Here is a 20,919-nt window from a genome sequence, read left to right as displayed (position 1 = left end):
TACCTCCCAATACACTATACTTCGTGAGTACTTTTTCACTGAAGGAGTTGTTCCTCCTTATAATCCTCTCCTCACTGATCCTCTGGGACTTATATTGATTCATGTAACACCAGTACCTGCCATGTCTTCCATGGTACCTACATCCACCATTCCCGTGTTGACTAATGGGTTGTGGGATTTTGTGGATAATTATGGTGCACCCCCACTTTCCACACTAATTATTAGTAATGCACAGCTGCTAGGTTACCCCTCTATCCAAACTATGCCAAGTCTAAGCAACTTAGTTACACCAGCTATGGCTATAACCCAGGATATCTTTTTTTTTCGGCCCTTTTGTGTCTTCACCGGGAGCTTCGGCCAACGCTTTAAATATCATTTTTATCATGTGCCCCTTTAGCAGTCTCTTTGGTTGGAATCCTTTGTTAAGTTAGAACCCACAGGCTCAAATTCCAAGCGGAAATGTTTTCTACATGCACATACCGGCACGGGGCATTACCATACCCCCTCCGTCTATAGGTCAACCTAGATTGTCATTAATTGACATAAATCCTCCAAGTGGACACTACCCTAGTATTAGACATGTGCCAATGAGAAACTACATGTCCAACAAGATCCCTCAACCCCATCTTACTCAATCCATTTGGGTTCCCCCTCCTCAACCTCAATTGAGCCAAGGGGGTAGTTTTTATCATGGGGGAAATCAGCCGTATATCCCCTAGGCTAACATCCCTTATGGACAACCACCCTATATGGTTGTTCCACCACCACAAGGAAACTATTATCTATCAACCCCTATGTATCCTATTGGAAACAATATGATGGGTGGACCTAAGTGTCCTTCAAGTCATTTCTCATCACCCTGCTCAAACTCGATGGCACAAAATACTTTAGCTTTTTTGGCAACACTCAACATGCCCAATTTGTACAAACTGACCAATGACCCCATCTACCACAACTTACATTGGCCCCCAATCCCGACACAAAATACATGTTGACATCCTGAAGTTTGAAAGGAAATAAGGGGATGATCCGGGTACACATGTCACCACCTACAATCTATGGTGTGTATCGAACTCCATTGTTGATGACAATATCGGACTCTAAATCCTCCCTCGCACCCGTAGTCGCAATGACGCCAAGTGGTACATTTAGTTACCAAGCGCATTAGTTAATACCTTTGGGGCGTTGGTAATGGAATTTTTAAAGCACTTTCAGTTACCTATCTGCTAAGAAACCAAGACAGAACTTATTAGTACCATGTGTCAAGGCACCTACAAACACATCTCTAATAACATTCATGAATTGAGATGTAGGGGTAGGCTAGACAAAGACCCCATTCCAGATTACATGTTTACAGATTGGTTCTACAAATCTCTTCTTCCCCAAATTTCCAAGGACATTGCCTTAGATGGTGCGGTCATGGACGAACAATCAATTTGTCGTGCCCATCATTTAGATTTGATTTATTCGTAGCCTGGCACACTATACAACATAGTCCCCATGCCCCCTAAACTTCCATTCCTCCCTCTACTCAGCAACCCGACGCACATGATAACAATCTCGTTGGTGCTACCTCCAGGGCTACTGTAAAACAACTTAGCCGACACGTTGGCCAGTTGCCAGTCGATACCACTTCATCTACCCAATTGGCTACTCTTCCAGTCGCTGCGATCAACTTTGTGTAGTCTAAACAAAAACCTAGCGGCAAGAACAAGAAGAACAAGAAAAAGACCGCTCCTTTAGAAGAGCATCCTACTATGCAATCCAACCCCAAGCAGAAAGCTACCACAAAATCTGATAGTGGAAGGGCCAAAGTTTTTAAGTTCCCTTTCAAAATATGTGCAGAAGACCATATGACACACCGACGTTTGTGTCTCTGAGAATGCATAGATCTTAATTTTGAAAAGGATGTTGGTCAGACCCTAGAAGTCCTACATAGTCCACTTCCTACTCAGTAGTGGAAACATCTCTTTGTGAACCCAGCTCAACCCCCACAAGGTGGAAACAAAAAATCCAACCATCATTCCTCTAGTGAAGGATTGTCAACTGTTTACACCTTCGAAACGGTTGATCTTCAAACACAAGCCAAAACTTATGTAGCTCCAGTCGCTAATGTTTAGGACCCTGCCTTGAGTTCAAGCCCACCGCCACCTAATGATATTCATATCGGAAGTCGTGTTGTTGATATTGTAATCTTCCCCACAAAAGGGTAACTTTGTCACACAACACATCATACTTATGCACGTGTTTCCTAGAACTATAATATTGTAGAAGATTTGGCACAAGCACTGTCAACTATATCTGCACTCGAAGTATTCCAAACTTGTTCAACACAACAGAAAGATTTTCATTCGGCCATTGACCCTCAAGATTCCATCCTAGCGATATTTGACACGGAGAAATGTAAACCTCGCCTTTCCCATCAACTTACATTTCAAGTGCAGGTTTTTTTGAAAGGTAGAGGTGTCGATAGAATGGTCATTGATGAAGGTGCTTTGACTTGTGTCATGTCTAATTCATGTTGGCTTACCTTGGGTTCTCCAACCCTCTCTTTGTGGTTGAATTCCCTTAAAGCATTCGATGGCTAGAAAATCTCAAAAGGATACCTTTCGAGCTGCCTTATCACTCTGAGTGGGAAATCAATAATGATGGACGTTGAAGTCGTAGATCGTCATCTCAACTATAATCTAATTTTGGGCCACAATTCATCTTATCCCATGATATCCATTGTCTCTTTTCCATTCCACCTCATCCTCTTTCCATTGGATGGGAGAATAGTCACAGTGGACCAGTTCTCCTTCTACACCCCATGTTACTCCCCGTTTCCTAGCAGCACCATGCCCTTAGTGGGTGGCATACTATGTCAGTGTTGGTACTAGTCTTTTGAATGGTTCTGCCCTGATGGGTTTTTCCCTCTCCTATCGCTCGAGGTTCCACAAATGGTTTCTATGGTCTCCACCATTCCTCATGACCCAATCGATCCCTGGATCCTCACGACCCCTTCAGACATTGACTCTTATGGAGAACAAATGTTGCTATCACCAGTTGAATTGGCTTATTAAGCTATTCAAACTACATTTGATTCTTCCATTACTTTGGTTACGACCAACAGTACCATCCCCTCTCCCATAACGAGTCCCTCTAATGATATCCTCGATGAAGTCCTACGTACGGAGAAAGTTATTCGAGAGATCTTGTCTTTAGAGGAGCAATATTAGGAAACCTCTCACCATCGCACTTTGATCACTGATTCGGGTGCGACCCCTATAAAAATCTTGTGTTTTGAGTCACCTTAAGTAGTTCCCTGGAGTTACACAATTGTCTCAAATTTTGATTTAGAAGGGAACATGGGAAATATTTATAAGACAATTCTCATTGATATCATAGTCAAAACAAGTATCATGGAAAATATTCGTATTAGAGCCAATTGCAAACTTGCGGAAATTGCGAGCTTCACGTGCCTTTTGGAGTAATTCCATGATGAATTCACTTGGTATTATGAGGAAATGCCCAACATAGGCCCTTATATTAATGAAATAAGATGAAGAAGTTCCGACATTATTTTTATGATATTTTTCGTGTTCCTTAATCCAGAAAAACCTCAAGTATCCTTCTTCGGGCTCATTAAACTACTACGAAGAATCCCATGCATTCTTCTTATGGAATTTTTCTTGCTTGATAATCCAAAAAAAATCGATTCTACTTATTGTGAATGCAAATCCCCTCTACAAATAGAGGCGATCCCTCTAGTCCAATGAGTGTGTCTAGCAACAAACTAAACAAACTAACATACACTTTCCTAGCTTATGTTTGACAAATGTACAGGGAAGGAGAAATCTAACTCATTCTCATGCTAATCGCTCAATTCTTAGAGGTGGATTTGAATCTTTCAATCCAGGCCACACTCGTTAGTTGTTCTTCACTTCCAGGTACCAGCAAGGAACTTCAATGTACTATGCAAGAGATGAGATAATATATGGAATACATCAACATAAACTACTTAATAGATCAAGGAACATTAAGCTAGTAGCATAAACATTTACACAACTAGGAAAAGTGAACATTAGATGTATGTTTTAATAAGATAAAAAGGGAAGCATAAAACCTATGTCTTCATGTTTGAGACCTCCTTTTGGTGGATATCCAAGTCCAAGAAAATACTCTTCAAGCACTCGTTCTCCAAGATAGAATGGGTAGCATGGAAGCATAATCTTAGCATAGGGATGTAGCCATCAATGACCAACCATATGGGGATGGAAGGGAGCGAATTTATAAGAAGAGAGAGGGAAATAGGGATCCATAAAAGAGGGAGTAAGGTCCACATCTCGAAACAAAAACCCATGATGATAAGATAAAGAGGCCCAAATGAGAGAGCTCGACCATATCAACAACAACCAATATCTAGCTCACTATTCCCAAAATTTCTATTGAGCGAAGCTTCTCCTCCACTTTAGGGGAACCTGCAAGAAGAGATTCAGTGTGGGTTTTCCTATGAAATCCCGCATTGGCAACACGAGTGTGTAACTGAGAAACTTGTCATCAACATGGGCAAAAAGTTGGGAAAAACTTGTTGATACCAAAAATTAGGTTTTTAGGAAACCTTCTTTAGAATGCATGCAGGGTTGTTTTCCTTTGATTATTTGGGGAGGTTTTGGTCTGTATATCATGATGGATATGGTTCACAATAGTCAATTTTTTGGCACTTTGGGATATGGTACGGGAAGTGAACAGGAGATATGAAACAATATTGTGTAATAGTTTACCCCTAATTCATTTATCTCCTCTGATGACCATGCCTAATTATAAATGAATAGGCATCTAATATACCAGAATATGTAGTATGGACGCAACCATCGATATAAAAGGAACCATGTACAAAGATCCTCGGTATGGTCATAACCATCCGAATAGGAAGGATCATGAATATGGAACCATTGTATGGTCACAACTATTTATCCAGAGGAAACAATTGTACAATCATGAATGACTCATAACTCCACGCAACCTAGAATTCATCAAACAAAATCCATGGTCTTGTTCTCCTCTCGACCTGATCAATGTACAAATCCCAACATGTGAATATATGTGTCGAAGTTGAACATGATATAAAACAACCTGACTACTGATCAATGATGTAAACCATTAACAAGCATAATAGAAACCACCAATGATGACAATGGCTCTCAAGGTATAATCAGCACAATCCATGACTGTGAAATAGTGAAACACAAGTTGAACACCCCTGGAATGATTTGATCGAAGGTCAATGATGTAAACCTGTCATTGAATGTGAAAAAAATTCGATTAAGGCATGCAAGTTCTAAGGTATTGGAAGTGGGTTTCTAGATCATATTCCCATATGATGAGATGAAGTCGATAGGAAGTGATTGGTCAATGGAGGGCCATAATGAATCCCACATCATCGACATGAAACAAAAGGATGTATTAGACCAGATAGGTGTGATCCAGCATTGTGGAAGAAAGTCAAACAATGTATAGGCAGTAAAGAACTACAGATAGGACTTCTCTTGAACATATCGGCGACACGACTCCAGATGTTTGGCAGCATTTGACTCAACATAGGATCAGAGGTAATGATGACAGAATGGTATGATCAAATGAGAGTAAAAATGGATTCCCCAAACCCAGGAAGGAAAGTGACCAAGTGAGGATGTCCCAAACCCGAAACGAGTAACATATGAGTGTCATGTTCAAGTGTGGCATGATTCCTTTATAGGATATAAGAGATGAACGCTTTCACTTTCCCCTCACCATTTTTGGCGAGTGCCCAATATATTATTTATTGGAATATTGAAGGGGATAGGATATGCTTTCCATATAAGTTCACACTTCAGATGAATCCATCCTAGTAAGTTTTACGAGCCCTAGGGAGGAACTCACGCTCATCATGGTGACAAGTGCTACATCATTTAAGTTTTATGATTCTAACAGAGGTGAAACTAGACATATTTTTTGTGTTTAGAGAGTTTGAAAAAGAAGAAAAAATGAAAAATCTAAAGGTCCCTTTTTGTAAATTATCTCTTGAACCAAAAAAGGCAAAAAACAATATCCAAGAGAACCTCTTAGCCATGTTCGACTAAGGTATTTATTTTTTTTACAATATTCTGTCTTAGTCTAGAAAAGGGTTAAAGTTATATTGAGTAGATGTCATTTCATTTACTTTTACGATTTCAAAACGAAAAGTAGTTGACAATATTTTCATTTTTTGAAAGTAAGAAAAGAGCCTAAAGATGACTTTTCCTAGAAGAATGAGCAGTATAAAAGGATTGAAATTACTTTCGGTCATGATGGAGCTGCTCAAAACATGTAAAGGTCAAGAGGTTGGCTAATAAGAGCACTCATCGCAGACATGGAAAATTTTAGGGGCTAATATTCGCAGGTGGGCCAATTCTCCGTGATTTTTCCAAAAACAAGATCCATCAATTTCCATATTTATAAATTTCAATAATTTTACAAATATATCAATAAAAATTTTATAGTTTTCATATTAGGGCTTAGTGAGATTATCCAATGTTTTTAAGCTTCAACATCATTTTCCATCCTAAAATTTTCCGTGATCGCAAATGTTCCTCGGGCAAAGGTAAAACAACCAAGTGATATACGGATTACTGCATGGGTAGTTATGGCTATAATACCCTCAAGTATCCTTCTGTGATTCTTGGAAGATAGATCAAATTAACTGTAGATGGCACAAAGAAGCATATACATATCTATAATAATGTATGATATTCAAAGCAAGAGGGATGAGATTACCTCAGATATTGATGTAGTTTTGTTGGATAACCCAATGTAGCAAAGTGGATTGACCTCTTTTCTAGCTCCTAGATCAACACCTGCATATAAATAAGACAAGAAGTAATACTACAACATATAAACTCTGATAATAAAGACATTAATATATAAAGATATCTAATAACATACATCTAATCTACTCATAAACTATGGCATTGCATCAACATATAACTGAACATAACATAAGCAAAATAGAGGAGACAAAACAATTGCATGTCTATATTATTAATACGAAAGGATGATTACAACCATCTGGTGAATCAATCTTCCCTTAATCCTCTAGCTCCTTTCTCTCTCTCTCTTCTTAACCTCTTGGTAAACAACTATATCTCATACAAAGTTTCAACAATTAGTTGGCAATCCTCCAACCTTTCAACCTTCCAAACCCCTTTCACAATGCCCCAAGCCTCCAATATATAGAATGCGAGGCTTACCCTCGCCAACTCTCTCATGAGTTTCCTTTCATAAAATCTAGGATGTTTCCTTGATTTATTTCTCTTTCCCCTTCTAGTAGACTCAGTTAGAAATTACAATATCCTTAGATAGGTCGAAGGTAGATGTTTCCTTCTTTTTAGGCTGACATATGAGTAAAACGTGGGATATTATTTAGTCAACCCACTCATTTTACCTCTGGAATCTGACAAAAGTTGACTAACGTTGTCCCTAAGGAAACACAATGAGTTACCCTATGGACTAACACCCCTCGGTCATGCATGGGGAGCTTTATAATGCTTCCTGCTAGTTCTCGAGGAGAGTTACCCTTGAAAATAGGCCTGTGAACTTGGACTTGTCTTCATCTAAACTATTTTCCTCCTCTGACCTTATGAGGAGGTCATTTTGTTTTATAATAAGTTCCCTCTAAAGTGTGAGATCAGAGCTGAAGGTGATGGCCGTAATTCTTTAGAATTGTCATGTTGGAAAAAAGAGAGAGAGGATGAGATCTTCAGGACCGTGGGAAACTTTATACGACCACATATGTTAAAATATAAATCATGCCTTGAGTCGGGAATTCCCATGCTCAGTAGCTATTTTAGAGTGTTTTCTCAACAAATAGGTATGATGATTGTGCCCATTGATAAGCACAATGTCAAATTGTGTCATAATATGATCATGCTCACAAGCTGTCTCCAAAAAATAAACAACTTGGGAGAGGATAAAATGATAAACCTATGGTTAATAGGGGTTTGCCTAATTTTGTTACGAGTACAAGAGGATGGAGTAAACTCAATATTCTTTGTGAAATGTTAACGAGTCACGTGAAGACAAACTCAATAGATCTTCGTCAAATTTTAACGAGTCAAATGAAGAAAACTTGATATATATTTTTCAGTTTAATGACCAAGTAAAAAGAGATAAAAGAACTATGCATGCCTTCTTCGTAGATTTAACGAGCCCAAACAAGGGAAAAACTTTGGGATTTTTCAATTTAAGAGCGAGAAAAAGTCCCAAAAAATAAAGTGCTCATATCTTTGTCGTAGGAGTTTTATGAGACCAACGATGATAACTTGGGGTTTTTTCAATTTTACGAGCGAGAAAAAATTCCTAAAAAGAATGCTTGGAGCTTCTTCAAAAGTTTTTAACGAGCTTGAAGAAGTAACTCGAGGTTTTTTTTTTATTTTACGAGCAAGAAAAAGTCCCTAAAAATAATGCTCATATCTTCTTTGTGGTATTTTAACGAGCCCAAAAAAGTAGACTCAAGGTTTTTCGGATTAACGAGCAAGAAAAATACCATAAAAAGAGCACTGAGAGGTGAACTAGGTGTTGGGCTTGCTTCCTAGAATGGGCTGGAAGGTTGCCCAAGTAAGCTTGAAGAATGTGTGTAATATCTTGGAATGCATATTCCATGCCCTGTTGAAAGGTTGCTCCAACATTCTTTAGACCAAATGGCAGTTTTCTATATGGAAATATTCCCCAAAAGAAAATAAAATCAGTTTTTTGTTGATCCACACATTTTATTGTATAAGTATAAGTAACACATAAATAGCACTGTTAGTAGTATAAGTAGCACATAAATAAAAAATAAACATGAGAATCAACATGTATTAATTCCCCTTACATTACACATCACTCATCCTTAGGATGTGATAACCATTTTCTATTTTCACGAGGTCAAATACCTCTCACCACTTCTTCACTCAATGTTATAAATATTCATTTAGGAAGAAGAGGCTACCATAGACACCATCTTGTTTCACTTTAAGTCTGAACCATTCTCATATTATGAAAATTCCAATCTTCAAACATGTATAATTTCTCTCGATTTTTATATCCTCTTATTATGAATTTTCCACTTAATTCATTAAACCTTAAACGTGGTTGATGAAAACACAATTATATTTCCCTTATTTGCTATTTGTCCTACACTTAGGATATTCTTTTTTAACTATTGAACTAACAAAGAATTAGATGTTACTCTCGTTTTATTAATTTTGGCTTCCTTGTCCTATAACTTTTTCTCAAACATTGGTTCCAATAATAACTTTACCGTGATGGTTCTTCCTCGGAGACTCCATTTTAATCTCATCTCTAGTCATGTGATGAGAACATCCACTATCTATGTACCATTCATCATCTTCAAATCAGCAGAGAGCAAGACCACACTTTATATGTTATTCTTTTTCTTGCTTATTGGTCAATCCATCTTTTCCAGATTTTCTGACATGAATGTTATTATCTGGTTTCTTACCATGTTCTTTGTGGCCATATATAGACTTGTTCCTACATTCTTTTTCTACATGCCCAAACTTGTTACAAGCATAAAATCTTATATGTTTCAGATTCCTTCTACTGCAATCAATGGCTTTGTAACCAAACATATTCTAGGCAAAAGAATATCCTTTAAAGTACCTACAAGTTGATGATCTTTCTGCAAGATGTTATTTTCTTGAAACATTCTACTTCTATAACTAGCTACAACATGTCCAAAATTATGACATATAGAACATTCAACATTACTAATCACAGGAGAAAATCAATTAAGACTTCTATAGTTATGAGTAAATTTTTTCCTTTGAAGACTTTATTTCGATGAGGTTGACTTCTTATCTCCTTGTTAAGCATTTTAGATTTTATATTAGAGTTCCTTGCCTCATCTTGTGAGCTAGATTTGCCTTTTATAGTTTAATGAAAACCAAGACTAGATTTGATGGCAGATACATTTGACTACTAAGAATATTATCCAAAATCTTAGTACTATCTTGAAATCACAAACGATTATCCATTTCTTCTAATTTACCTTTTAGGCTATTTACCTCAACTTGATATTGCTTTTCTATTTCTTCAAAATTTCTTGAATCTTTCTTCCTTCCCCCACTTGTTGTTTCAATATGAGAATCTCTTCTTTCAACCCATTCTCTTGTTCTTCAAAAACATGAAGTAGATCTTCATTCCGTTTATTTTTTTTTTCAATATCTGCTCTTAGAGTGATGATCTCAGCTTCAAGACCTTCAAAATATTGGTTAGATACCATATGACAATGATCCTTGTTATCATAAGCATGCAACTGAACGTTAATATTAACAATACTTTTCAAAGAAAGATCAAGTTTTGTTATAATATCAACATTTTCTGCTAACTTTTCTTCTTTTGAATCAGTAACTCCATTTGTCATTTTGGACACATTGTTTGACATAAGATTATGTGAGAGATTTTCCTTTGCTAGTTCTTCATGGATTTCTTGCAACTTGTCCCACACTTTCTTTGCAATAATATAATGCATAACCTTATACAATATTGGATCAAATATGCTACAAAGGATGTTACTTAAAGATTTACTTTTCTTTCACTCTTCCTTTCCTTATGGAGGAAACTTGCTGTAACCATTACACACTAGATGCGAGACGTCAAGATTCATTATATTATGCTTCATATTTCCTTTCCATTGTTGATAATTATCTTTGTTTATCAAATCTACATGTGCATTACCCATTGATTCTAACTTGCCCTCATCTGCTTCTTCAAGAGGCGTACTTTCACTTTTACCCATAAATGCAAAATCAATGGTTTCACTACCATTATTACTATCATTGTTGCATAGAAATAAAATGGATCATATCTTGAACAAAATTTCATACCGTATGATGTTTTGTCTTCTTCATTCTTGATCACTAGAACACGGTTTGCTCTCACATTTGAATAATTTCTCACATCCATAACTATTACTTCATGTGATATATTCTTGTAAAAGTCTTCAATAAAAGCACCCTTTTTTTCTAGGCCATCGAACTCATTATTACTTTTATCTTCAAATTCCATAAGTGAGAATCTAGATTAGACTCACCTTCATAACCATTTGAAAGATCATCAATCTCTTCATGTGTATAAAAAATTCTCTTGTTTCAAACCTCTTCCTCTTTATTTTGGGATCTTATTTTTCAATATCCTTGTTTAATTTATAAGCAAAATTAGCAACATATTGACCAAATCTACCACAAGAAAAACAGTTGAAAGGAAGCTTACCTCTCAATCTTCCTATACCAACTTGGAGTTTCTTTACAAAGTTTGTGGCTTCTTCTTCTGATACATAAAATGATTCTTCCTCTTCTTTTCCTTTTGTAGTAGCTTTGAAGGTTACTTCTCTCAGATTTGAAGGACCATATTTCCTCATCTCAAATTCTATCAATGTTCCATGGAGTTGATGCATTGTAAGAATTTTCAGATATTGCATTTCTTCAATAGCCAATACTTTGGATTCAAACTTCAGAGTTAGAGATCTCACTATATTTTCAATGATAGAAGCACATTTTATTTCTTCACCAAGATTTATCATGGAATTCATAACTTCATCTAATCTAAGAAAAAATGCTGCAATGCTTTCATCATCATGAATTCTAAATGTCTCATACTCTATTTTGAATGTTTGATGCTTAGAACGTTTTTCATTGGTGTCACCTTCACACCATTCAATAATCTTATCGCACATTTCTTTTGTGGTGTTCAACTTTGTTACTTTCACAAACTCGATCTCTGCCATACTTCCCAAGATGGCATTTACAACTTTTCCTTTAGTTTCATATTGTTTCTTCCCTAGAGTATGTCAAGGAATAGAGGTTGGATATTGATATCCACTTTCAATGATTTCCCACACATCAACTCCTAGAGCCTTCAGGTATGATCTTATCCTAACTTTCCAAAAGAAAATGTTAGTTCCATTAAATATAGGAAGTATCATAGAAAATACTCCTCTGTGACTACCCATCTTGACGGATATCCTTCAAGCGATCAAGATTCTCCCAAAGGACCTACTATCACACCAATTGGTTGCAAAAATACTGAGAGTGGGTGGGGGTGAATCAATATTTTCAAAATAATAAACTCTTCAATTTCATGTTCTGATCTATGTATGTGACATTACTAAATGGAACCCATGTGCGTACATGACTATTCTTAAGAAAGCTAGTCCACATTGAGTAAACATACATTTTAGATAATTCATCATCTGTTTATCTTCAGCTAGTGCATCAATACATTTTTAAACTTTAGATAGATAGTAACCATGTGAAGTAAGAAAAAAATAAATCATCACACATAAGCATCACACATTAACACCAAGATTTAAGGTGGAAACTCAATGCGGGAAAAAACCACTTGTTGTTGTCATCTCTATCCTCTTTTAATATAAAGAAAAAAAATACAATCTTGTACTGGCACAGAATTATACTAGTATGCATGCACCCACCTGTAGAAGGCTACAACCTTCACTCATTCACCAACTCCTACTAGAAGGGAGTTCCAATCCCCTAATCTAATTTACCATCTACCACTATAAGGAAGCTCCAAATCCCTCATCTGTAAGGACAATGTTTCATAGTCTTTCATAATGGATGCACCTGGTACACACAATCACAACTTATATGCCACATTTCATCAATTTTCATACTGGACCCATTACCAACATTTAAGCTCAATATCAATCATCAAAGTGTAACTCACCACTGTAACTCAATCATCAAAATCTCACTCAACTGAATCAACCAATGACTGAAACCGAATCAACTAAAACTCAACAAAAAAATCAAACAACCAACTGCAAGAGTTAGATCACCATAACCAGAATACCGAACAACTTTCAGTACATCACATAAACATATTTTGTTACTACAAACCATAAAGAATCATGTATCAAAATATAAACACTACTTTACAGTAGAAAACCCGCGTGTGTAAGTGCCTTTCATGAAGCATACCCACATACAAATCTTAAACTTCTGAAAACTGAAAACTGAACATTTTCCATTCTAAACTAAACATTGAATCATACTCACATCTACCAGAACATTATGAAGCAATCACATAATTTTTTCTGACCTTCAATCACAATCCACAAGTAACTTCAAGATTCTTCAATCAATCAATTCACAATCAAAACATCATTGTTTCAGTACACATCATTAAGAAGACTTCATTGACAGACAATAGAAGAAAATCAAAACTGATTAATTCATCATACATCATTCTTCATCCAAAACCCTTCTTTGTGTATGCGCTTTCTTCTAAGCATATCTGCATGGGTATTGGATTTCTAGAAACCAAACCCACGTGTACGCGACTTACCAGAAACACATCCACATGTGTGCATACCTAGTAGGCTATAAAACCCATGTTTAGATCTGCAAATTCATAATTTAACCTTTGCTCCAACACAAAATTTCACACATATCCAGATAAAAAACTTAATGGTTGTGTAAGATTGAATTTTTAACTAATAAAAAATCGTTGGGGAATAACTTGTTTTTTTTTCGAGATTGAAGATGAAATGGACACTTCTTTTGTATAGTAGTGAATTTATTTTAGTTATATGTTTTAACTATGTATGTAATGTGAATCATAATTAAATATTGTCAATCGTGATTAAGTGTAATAACCACCTAAATAAGGAGTAGTCTTTAACTTCTCCCTTTTAAAAAGTTTTAGAGTTTATTACAAGTTTGAAAAGTGAACTCTTCGCAATCAAACTGCCCCATGGATTTTGTAGATTCTTGAATCCATATATGAAGTAAAAAAAATGAGTTTAAAAAAATTAAGATTTGAACAAACCTTTTTTTTTCTCTTCTGGAGAAATATGGAAAAAAAATCTACAAAAAATTAGTTAAAAAATACTCCCTAAAATAAAAGTAGTTAAAAAATACTCCCTTCTATTGGTGCGACGTATATAAGTATTATCCTCCCCTTATTTGACATTCTTATTGGATATATAAGGTTCCCAAAAATAATGGAAGAGTTCCTTTACAACCATATTCCTTCTTCGCTCGTTCTCCTTTCCTATCTGCAGCTAAAACAGATAAATATTGTCGTTCAACGAGCTCCCTTCTTGTTGTTTTTCTCACTTGAATGTGTCTCAAATGATCACAATCATGTCCTATTTATACACAATAGAAGGGCTTCTTCCAACGTCCAACATAGGGTTTGTACAACTTTCATGTAGCTCATTATCATCAAGTCGACTTGATCATACATGTGTGAAACCCACTTCTAGACTTCAAAAATCAATACTCCACTTCTACAACTCAAAATTGGATGATCTTTGTTTTGTAAGAATGACCTTGACAAGAGATATGATCCTCATCCATCATAGGTAAAAATGTGTCCATATTTTTGTCCCAAATCAGGATGGGTGAAAACGCCATGCTTGGATTTCAAGCACACAAGGCCACTTGTGGAGCTCATTCCTCCAAACCCTTGATCCATAAGGCTTGGATTACCTCCCAAGCTACCAAAAACAACCCTCCCTCTTAGTGAGGGATGCACTTCAAATACTAGGAAATAACTATCATCATCAACAACACGAGACCATGTGGCATTTATCACTCCAACATATCCTATAGAATGACCACTCTAATGTGAGTAGTGCCTCTACGTCATCACATATAAACCTAAAGATCTAGAACCTTCATAGCGATGCTCCCTCTAAGGATATGCTCCCTCTAATCCTACATGATCTTCACTTGCTTAGTTCTTCCAGCACTCATCCTCGTGTATCAAATACCATGCATGCAAATGCCTACACTCTAGAATATGCAACATCATGATCCAATGAAGACTCTAGCTTGCCAATATTAAGTCCATCACATGAAGCCCTCCCGAGCAACCTGACCTCTTCCAAGCCAAAGAAACCCTCGAGCTATCCCAACCATCCATGAAAAGTCAACAGAATCCCATTATCAACACTATGCCCTACAACAAACTATTGCTCACTAGGCTCACCACCAATCCACTTGAACTCGCACTGAAAATCGTTTCCAAGAAACTCAAGACCACATCTCCATGTCTTTAGCTGAACCCTTTGCTCCATGATCTAGACACCCACAACTCCCTCTAAATTGATTCATTGTCCACACTCTGATTCATTTTCCTCAAAGTAGCTTAGATACGCTCTGCTACCTTGTTGTTTTTCCACAATCTTAGTGTCTAGGATAGAGCCTTAAATCACTGACACTACCAAACCAAAGATCACAATGAAACTATTTTTCATAGTAGAATATAAATAATAATAAATCTACTAATGCACAAAATATGAAGAACCTTTTACAAATTTGAAACCAACTTCATTATATTAAACAACATATAATACAATGGTCTAGGGCACACGTACGAGGGATAGCGGTACTCATACAACCACTAGTACAAGTTGAAAATTGGGGCTTGGTGTCAGTACATTGACAAACAATCTACTCTTAACAAGATACTTTGACCATCTCGCTGATGTCATTGACTCTCTTAGCTCCTCTCAGTCATACCATGTACTAGCCCAGTCCTTTCTTCTTGTGATCTGCACCTTCTACCTCTATCAGTGCTCCAAGTCCATGTGACCACTGAACCTCGACTATGACGAAAAATGACTTTTGTCCATTAAAGGACCAAACCTTGACTGTTGTGGAATTTTTTATTGTTTGACACAAAGGCGTAAGCCAGCAAGAGCCAGACATGAGGGGAAATGACTAGTATGACCTTCTTCATCAGATTATGGCATGCCCCTAGTAGAATGCAGCTGAGTGAATGGAGCGAGACACTTAAACATGAAATGCATAAAGAGTTTTGATCTCTGACGGAGGACTGACAAGACCGACTCTGACAGGCTCTATCCTGAAAATAAGCCTTGTTACACAAAAATATCATCACCAAGATTATTTGCAGTCAGTATGGGTCTATCATCACTTGTACTGTCCTCCTAAGCAAGTCTCAGACCTCAACTCTTCAAATCAAGCTTTGGAAATGAGAGAAAGACATTAAAAGTCAATGTAACTTTGGTTCCGCACTTTCTCTCATGGTCACCTGCAGTCCCACACCTTCTGTGTACAAAAGCTGCGGACCTGCCCGCTCTGTCCCTAACGGTGTAGGTGCAGACCCGTGTGAAAGTCAAAAGGTGCAAGTTTTATCTTAAAAAACTCACTTTGGGTTAATTCTAGAGGTTTCTAGAAGGAATTTTGACGTGGATTGTTTGCTTTGAGGTGGTTCATGCATCCCAAAAGAGAAGGAGCTAATCCCTTGATGAGAGGAGCTATCCCTTTCAAGGAGGGATTTATCCCTTTGAAGGAGGACCTAGTAACCTCCCTCCATTGCACTATAAATACAGGCATTGGGCTGGTTGCTATGGAGGTTAGAAGCTAAACATTTTTGAGGGTAAATTCTGGTGAAATCAAGACTTCCTAGTTGAGCTTAAGAGGAGAGATCACACATCTTTTTGGCTTCATTGGGGACTGAGTGAAACTTGTCAAAGTAGAGGAGACTTCTTGCTGGACCCTGGCAGGAGATTGTACAACGTCAAGGCAAAGGTTGTAAGGTTCTTCTTCTTTTGAATTAATACAATCAAACTCATTTTTCTCAAAACGTATATTATGTTATTTGTTTCATGGACTCCTTGACTTTCATGTTAAATATGTTTTATGCAATTGGCTTTTCAGGTGCTATTTAATTTGTTTACCTTGTTTGTGTTTGCCAATTCACGAAAAGGAGCTCATTTGGATCAAAGGAGCGAGGGCATCCACAAGCTAGCGTTGGACCTAAGGTAGGCCCTAAAAACACTTGTTTTCTATTGTTTATCAAATAATATTTAGAGAAAGATAGTGTCTGGTTGGTTTGCTTGTCATTAGGTCTTCTTTAGATTCTAGGAAGGTCTATCTTGTCCGCAAGATTGACTTATTCCATGTGACAAAATGGTAACCATACTGGGGATCGAACCCAGAAGAGAAAAAATATTGTTTAGATCATCGAAGAGAAAAATATTGTTTAGATCATCTTAGGTGCATTTTTAGTGATTTTGAGTTGAGTCTTCATACCACGAGTTTCATCTCCGCACCTTTGGACTTAAACAAAAACCACTAAAATTAACGCTTAAAGTAAAATTCACCTAGTAACATTTTTATTTCTAGGGCTCTGATACACCAACTTAGCTTAGGCTAGTGTCTTGGAGTAGGAGAGTAATTAACTCTCCAAGACAGTAAAAACAAACAAGTAGTTGTATCTTGTGGTAGGGAAGAAATCCAATTGTTGCATTTACGCTCTGGGAAATCTCCTCTTAAAGGAGAAGCACGAGATCGTGTCCAAACCAGTGTGGGAATCAATCCTTCCTCATTGGGAACGACGCCAGATATTCACGTATTAAAAATGGTAAACCTTGGATTAACCATTATCGAGGAGCCTGGGGTCACTTATTGGTAAACCTTGGATTATGTCAAGGAGCCTTCAAGGGGATTGAGATTGCTACTCTGCCCTTGCATGCGTATCAGATCGTAGACTATTCCCCAAGTGTATTTGGCTCAGTTGGTAACCTTAGTGGCTATATTCTTTAGGACTATTCCTAAGGTGACAGTGGTGGGAAGATCCCACTGTACCTGGAGCAGACGTCGGCTAGACTCATTTGGATTTTCTGGGGGGTTCACTTCACTCGGGACAGTTAAGTGGAGGAACTTGTGCCAGTCTATTCATTAAGTAGGTTGCTGGGGTAACTATTCCAACCGCCATTTCTGTACTGAACTCTGCGACGTTGGATTTCATCACCAACTAATGTTTTCGGTTCGGAAAGTTACTGTTTGTGTGTGTTTGATATCCTAGATTCTTTAGGCGTGTGATTCAAATTTGTTTGGTTCTTTAGAGACCTTAGGTGCTTTTTATTGAGATTTTACTTTGTTTGTGTGTGAAGTAGTTAAAAGTCTTTAACTGTGGCTGAATTACCAAGACAGTCCTGTAGACTTCGGGGCCAGTCTCCTGAGATTATAAACGTGGTTGAGTTATTGAGGAAGTCTCGTAGACTTCGGGGCCAACCTCCTGAGGAACTACCGAGCCAACTTGAAGGCTTAAAAGTCCTCGTAACTCCTATAGACAGTATAGTAGGGTCACCGGAAGAAGAAGAATCTTCTTTGATAGTACATCCTGATTTTCAAACCCCAGTAGCAGAATATAATCCACAGTCAGTGTCTATCTCCGAAACCATTGGTAGCTTTTCATATAATAGTGATATAGGTGAAGAACCAGAAATATCCGAGCCTGAAAGTGAATTTGTTGCTACTCCGACATCGGGGTTTTGTTCTCCAACTTTTAGTGGTCCTGGTTCACCTAGGGTAGAAAGAGTAATCACTCAAGATCTTCCTTCTGGACTTATTTTTATTGAAGGACTTGCTCTGAAAGAAGAAGAAGTAGGCATCCCTATCCCTGAAAATCAACCTGTCATTGAACTAAGGGAGCATGAATCAATTTTTTACAGTCCACCTAGGAGTAGTTCTTGGTATCTTTCTTTGACTAATTGTTTAGAAAACTCAGGGTTAAGTTTTTCACCACCTCGTGCTCCTTATCACTCAACAGCTAGAGGTTTTTATACTCCTGTCAATATGGCAGGACAACCATCCATGTTTACTCAATCACCTGAATCCTTTTTGTACGGCGGTCCTTCTGTTCCCTCTGGGTATCAGTCTCTTTTTGGTACTTTTTTGGGAACATCTCCTCAACCCATTGAGTAAGGGTTATTAACTGCAAATAATGGTACAAAGCCGTTGAGCATAGAAGACATTCTTATGATGTCAGGTTCTATTCCCAATCCTCAACCTCAAGGTGGCCAGTTACTGCCTGGGGGGCAGCCTCAATTAACGCCTGGGGGGCAACCTCAAGGTACACAATTTGCATCTGGGGGGCAACCTCAAGGACAGTACATACCTACGGGATAGTACGTTCCTCAAGGTCAACCCCAGACTCAATATGTACCCCAAGGTCAACCCCAGTATCAATTTATACCTCAAGGTCAACCCCAGTATCAGTATGTGCCTCAAGGGTATCAACCCCAAGGTCAATACTCGAACCAAGGTTTCCAACCACCCCAAGGTCAAACGTATGTTGAAGGAACGAGACATGTACCTTTCAATTATCAATCCTACCCTCAACCCGGTTATGTTCTTCAGTATTCTCGACCTGTTATGGGTCAATACCCCGGAATGAATATAGTGTGGGATCCATCACAAACCCAACAGGTGTTGCAACCAAGTGTACAGTTGTCATCTCAAACTCGACAACCCCTAGTTTCTGGTACACCCTAGCAACCAGTCAAGTCTAACATTCAAACTTTTGTACCTTCAGTAGTTTCTCAGCCTCGGCCCAGTACACCTCGTACTCCGCCTCAAACGACTGCTACAATTGCCGCTACATCTGTTCAATCTACCCCACCTATTTCTGGAGTATCGACAGCTCCAGTTTCTACTATTTCTGTATCTACTCCTCAGACATCTTTACCACCATCTGGATCTATGATTCAAACTTCGGTTCAGATGCCTGTAGGACAACCTGGTTTAAGTACGGTTGTCACAAGTCAACCACAATTCACCTATCAACCGTACCAGGGACAATACCAATTCGGTCCTGTTGTTCAGCAGCCAGTTTATCAGTATCAACCGTACCCTGGGTACACTTATCAACAACCTCAACAACCCCAGTAGGGTCTGGTTAATCCTGGTTTTTCGCGAGGATACAATATCCCGAACGCGATTCCTATTCCTAGTTATCCTGGATATCCTCCTCCTGGGGTTGGTCTCATGACCCAGAGTTTCAGGGATCCTAATCGGCAGTTACCGTTTATCGTAACTTTGGACTTGCCTGACTTGTCGCGCCTAACGAATGATCCCATTAATTATCTTTCGTTTTGGCCGCCAATGCCGAATAAGTTGCCCAGTGACATTCCCAAATTCGAAGGTAAATCAAGAGAGGACCCGGCGAACCATGTGATGACTTACCACCTCTGATGTGTGTCTAACTCCGTCATAGATGATTCAATCCCTCTTAGACTTTTCCAGCACACTCTAATTAGTCTCGCGGCCAAGTGGTACATTGAGTTATCGCGAGGCACTTTTTATAATTTTAGTCAGCTAGCTACCTCATTTTTAACTCATTTTCAGTTGCCAGTCTGATATGACAATGGCACAGAATTGTTAACTTCGCTAAAACAATCGACATCCACGTACATTTCAGATCATATTCATGAGTGGAGACGTCGACGTAGTTTAGTGAAGGTATTTATTCTGGATCAGATCTTGGCTGGGTGGTTTGTAAAATCTTTGTTGCCAAAGATCACTGAAGATGTTGCTAAAGCCGGAGTGGTCACTAAGGAGCAAGTCATTGCTCCAGCACAGTACCTTGACTTGGTGTATACTCAGTCGGGTACGTTACAAGAAAAAATCCCCGATCTTCCCAAGCAAAATCAAATCGCTGCAGCTCCTTCGGGATCTCATGCTGCCGATGGTATGATTGGCACAGTTAACACTAAAAGTAAGAAAAAGTCTTCCAAGAATTCTTCCCCTATCATAACCTTGCCTGATTCCCCAACAGGAGATTCTTCTGCAGATATTTCCGCCGATATTCACGTTGTAGAATCATCTACAGCCAAATCAAAATCCAGTGGGAAGAAGAAAGGAAAGAAGAAGAATATAACAGACAAAAGTTCAAAGGAGAAAGCTGAAAAGGCGGAATCCAATGACGAAAAGTGCAAACCTCGTTATCCTTGTCTCATTTGTGACGATGAAAATTTTACAAGGGATTGCCCTCATCGTGCAGAGGTTGCGAAAATTGTCAAGGGTTCCCAAACTCTTGTTGTTTTGAAGGATCCTTTTCTGGCTCAAGACAGTAAGATGA

Source organism: Pinus tabuliformis, chromosome 7, assembly GCF_031772625.1.
Source record: "Pinus tabuliformis cultivar Carrire ecotype Pingquan chromosome 7, CPIR1, whole genome shotgun sequence".
NCBI lineage: Eukaryota > Viridiplantae > Streptophyta > Pinopsida > Pinales > Pinaceae > Pinus > Pinus tabuliformis.
This window is presented reverse-complemented; position numbering follows the sequence as displayed.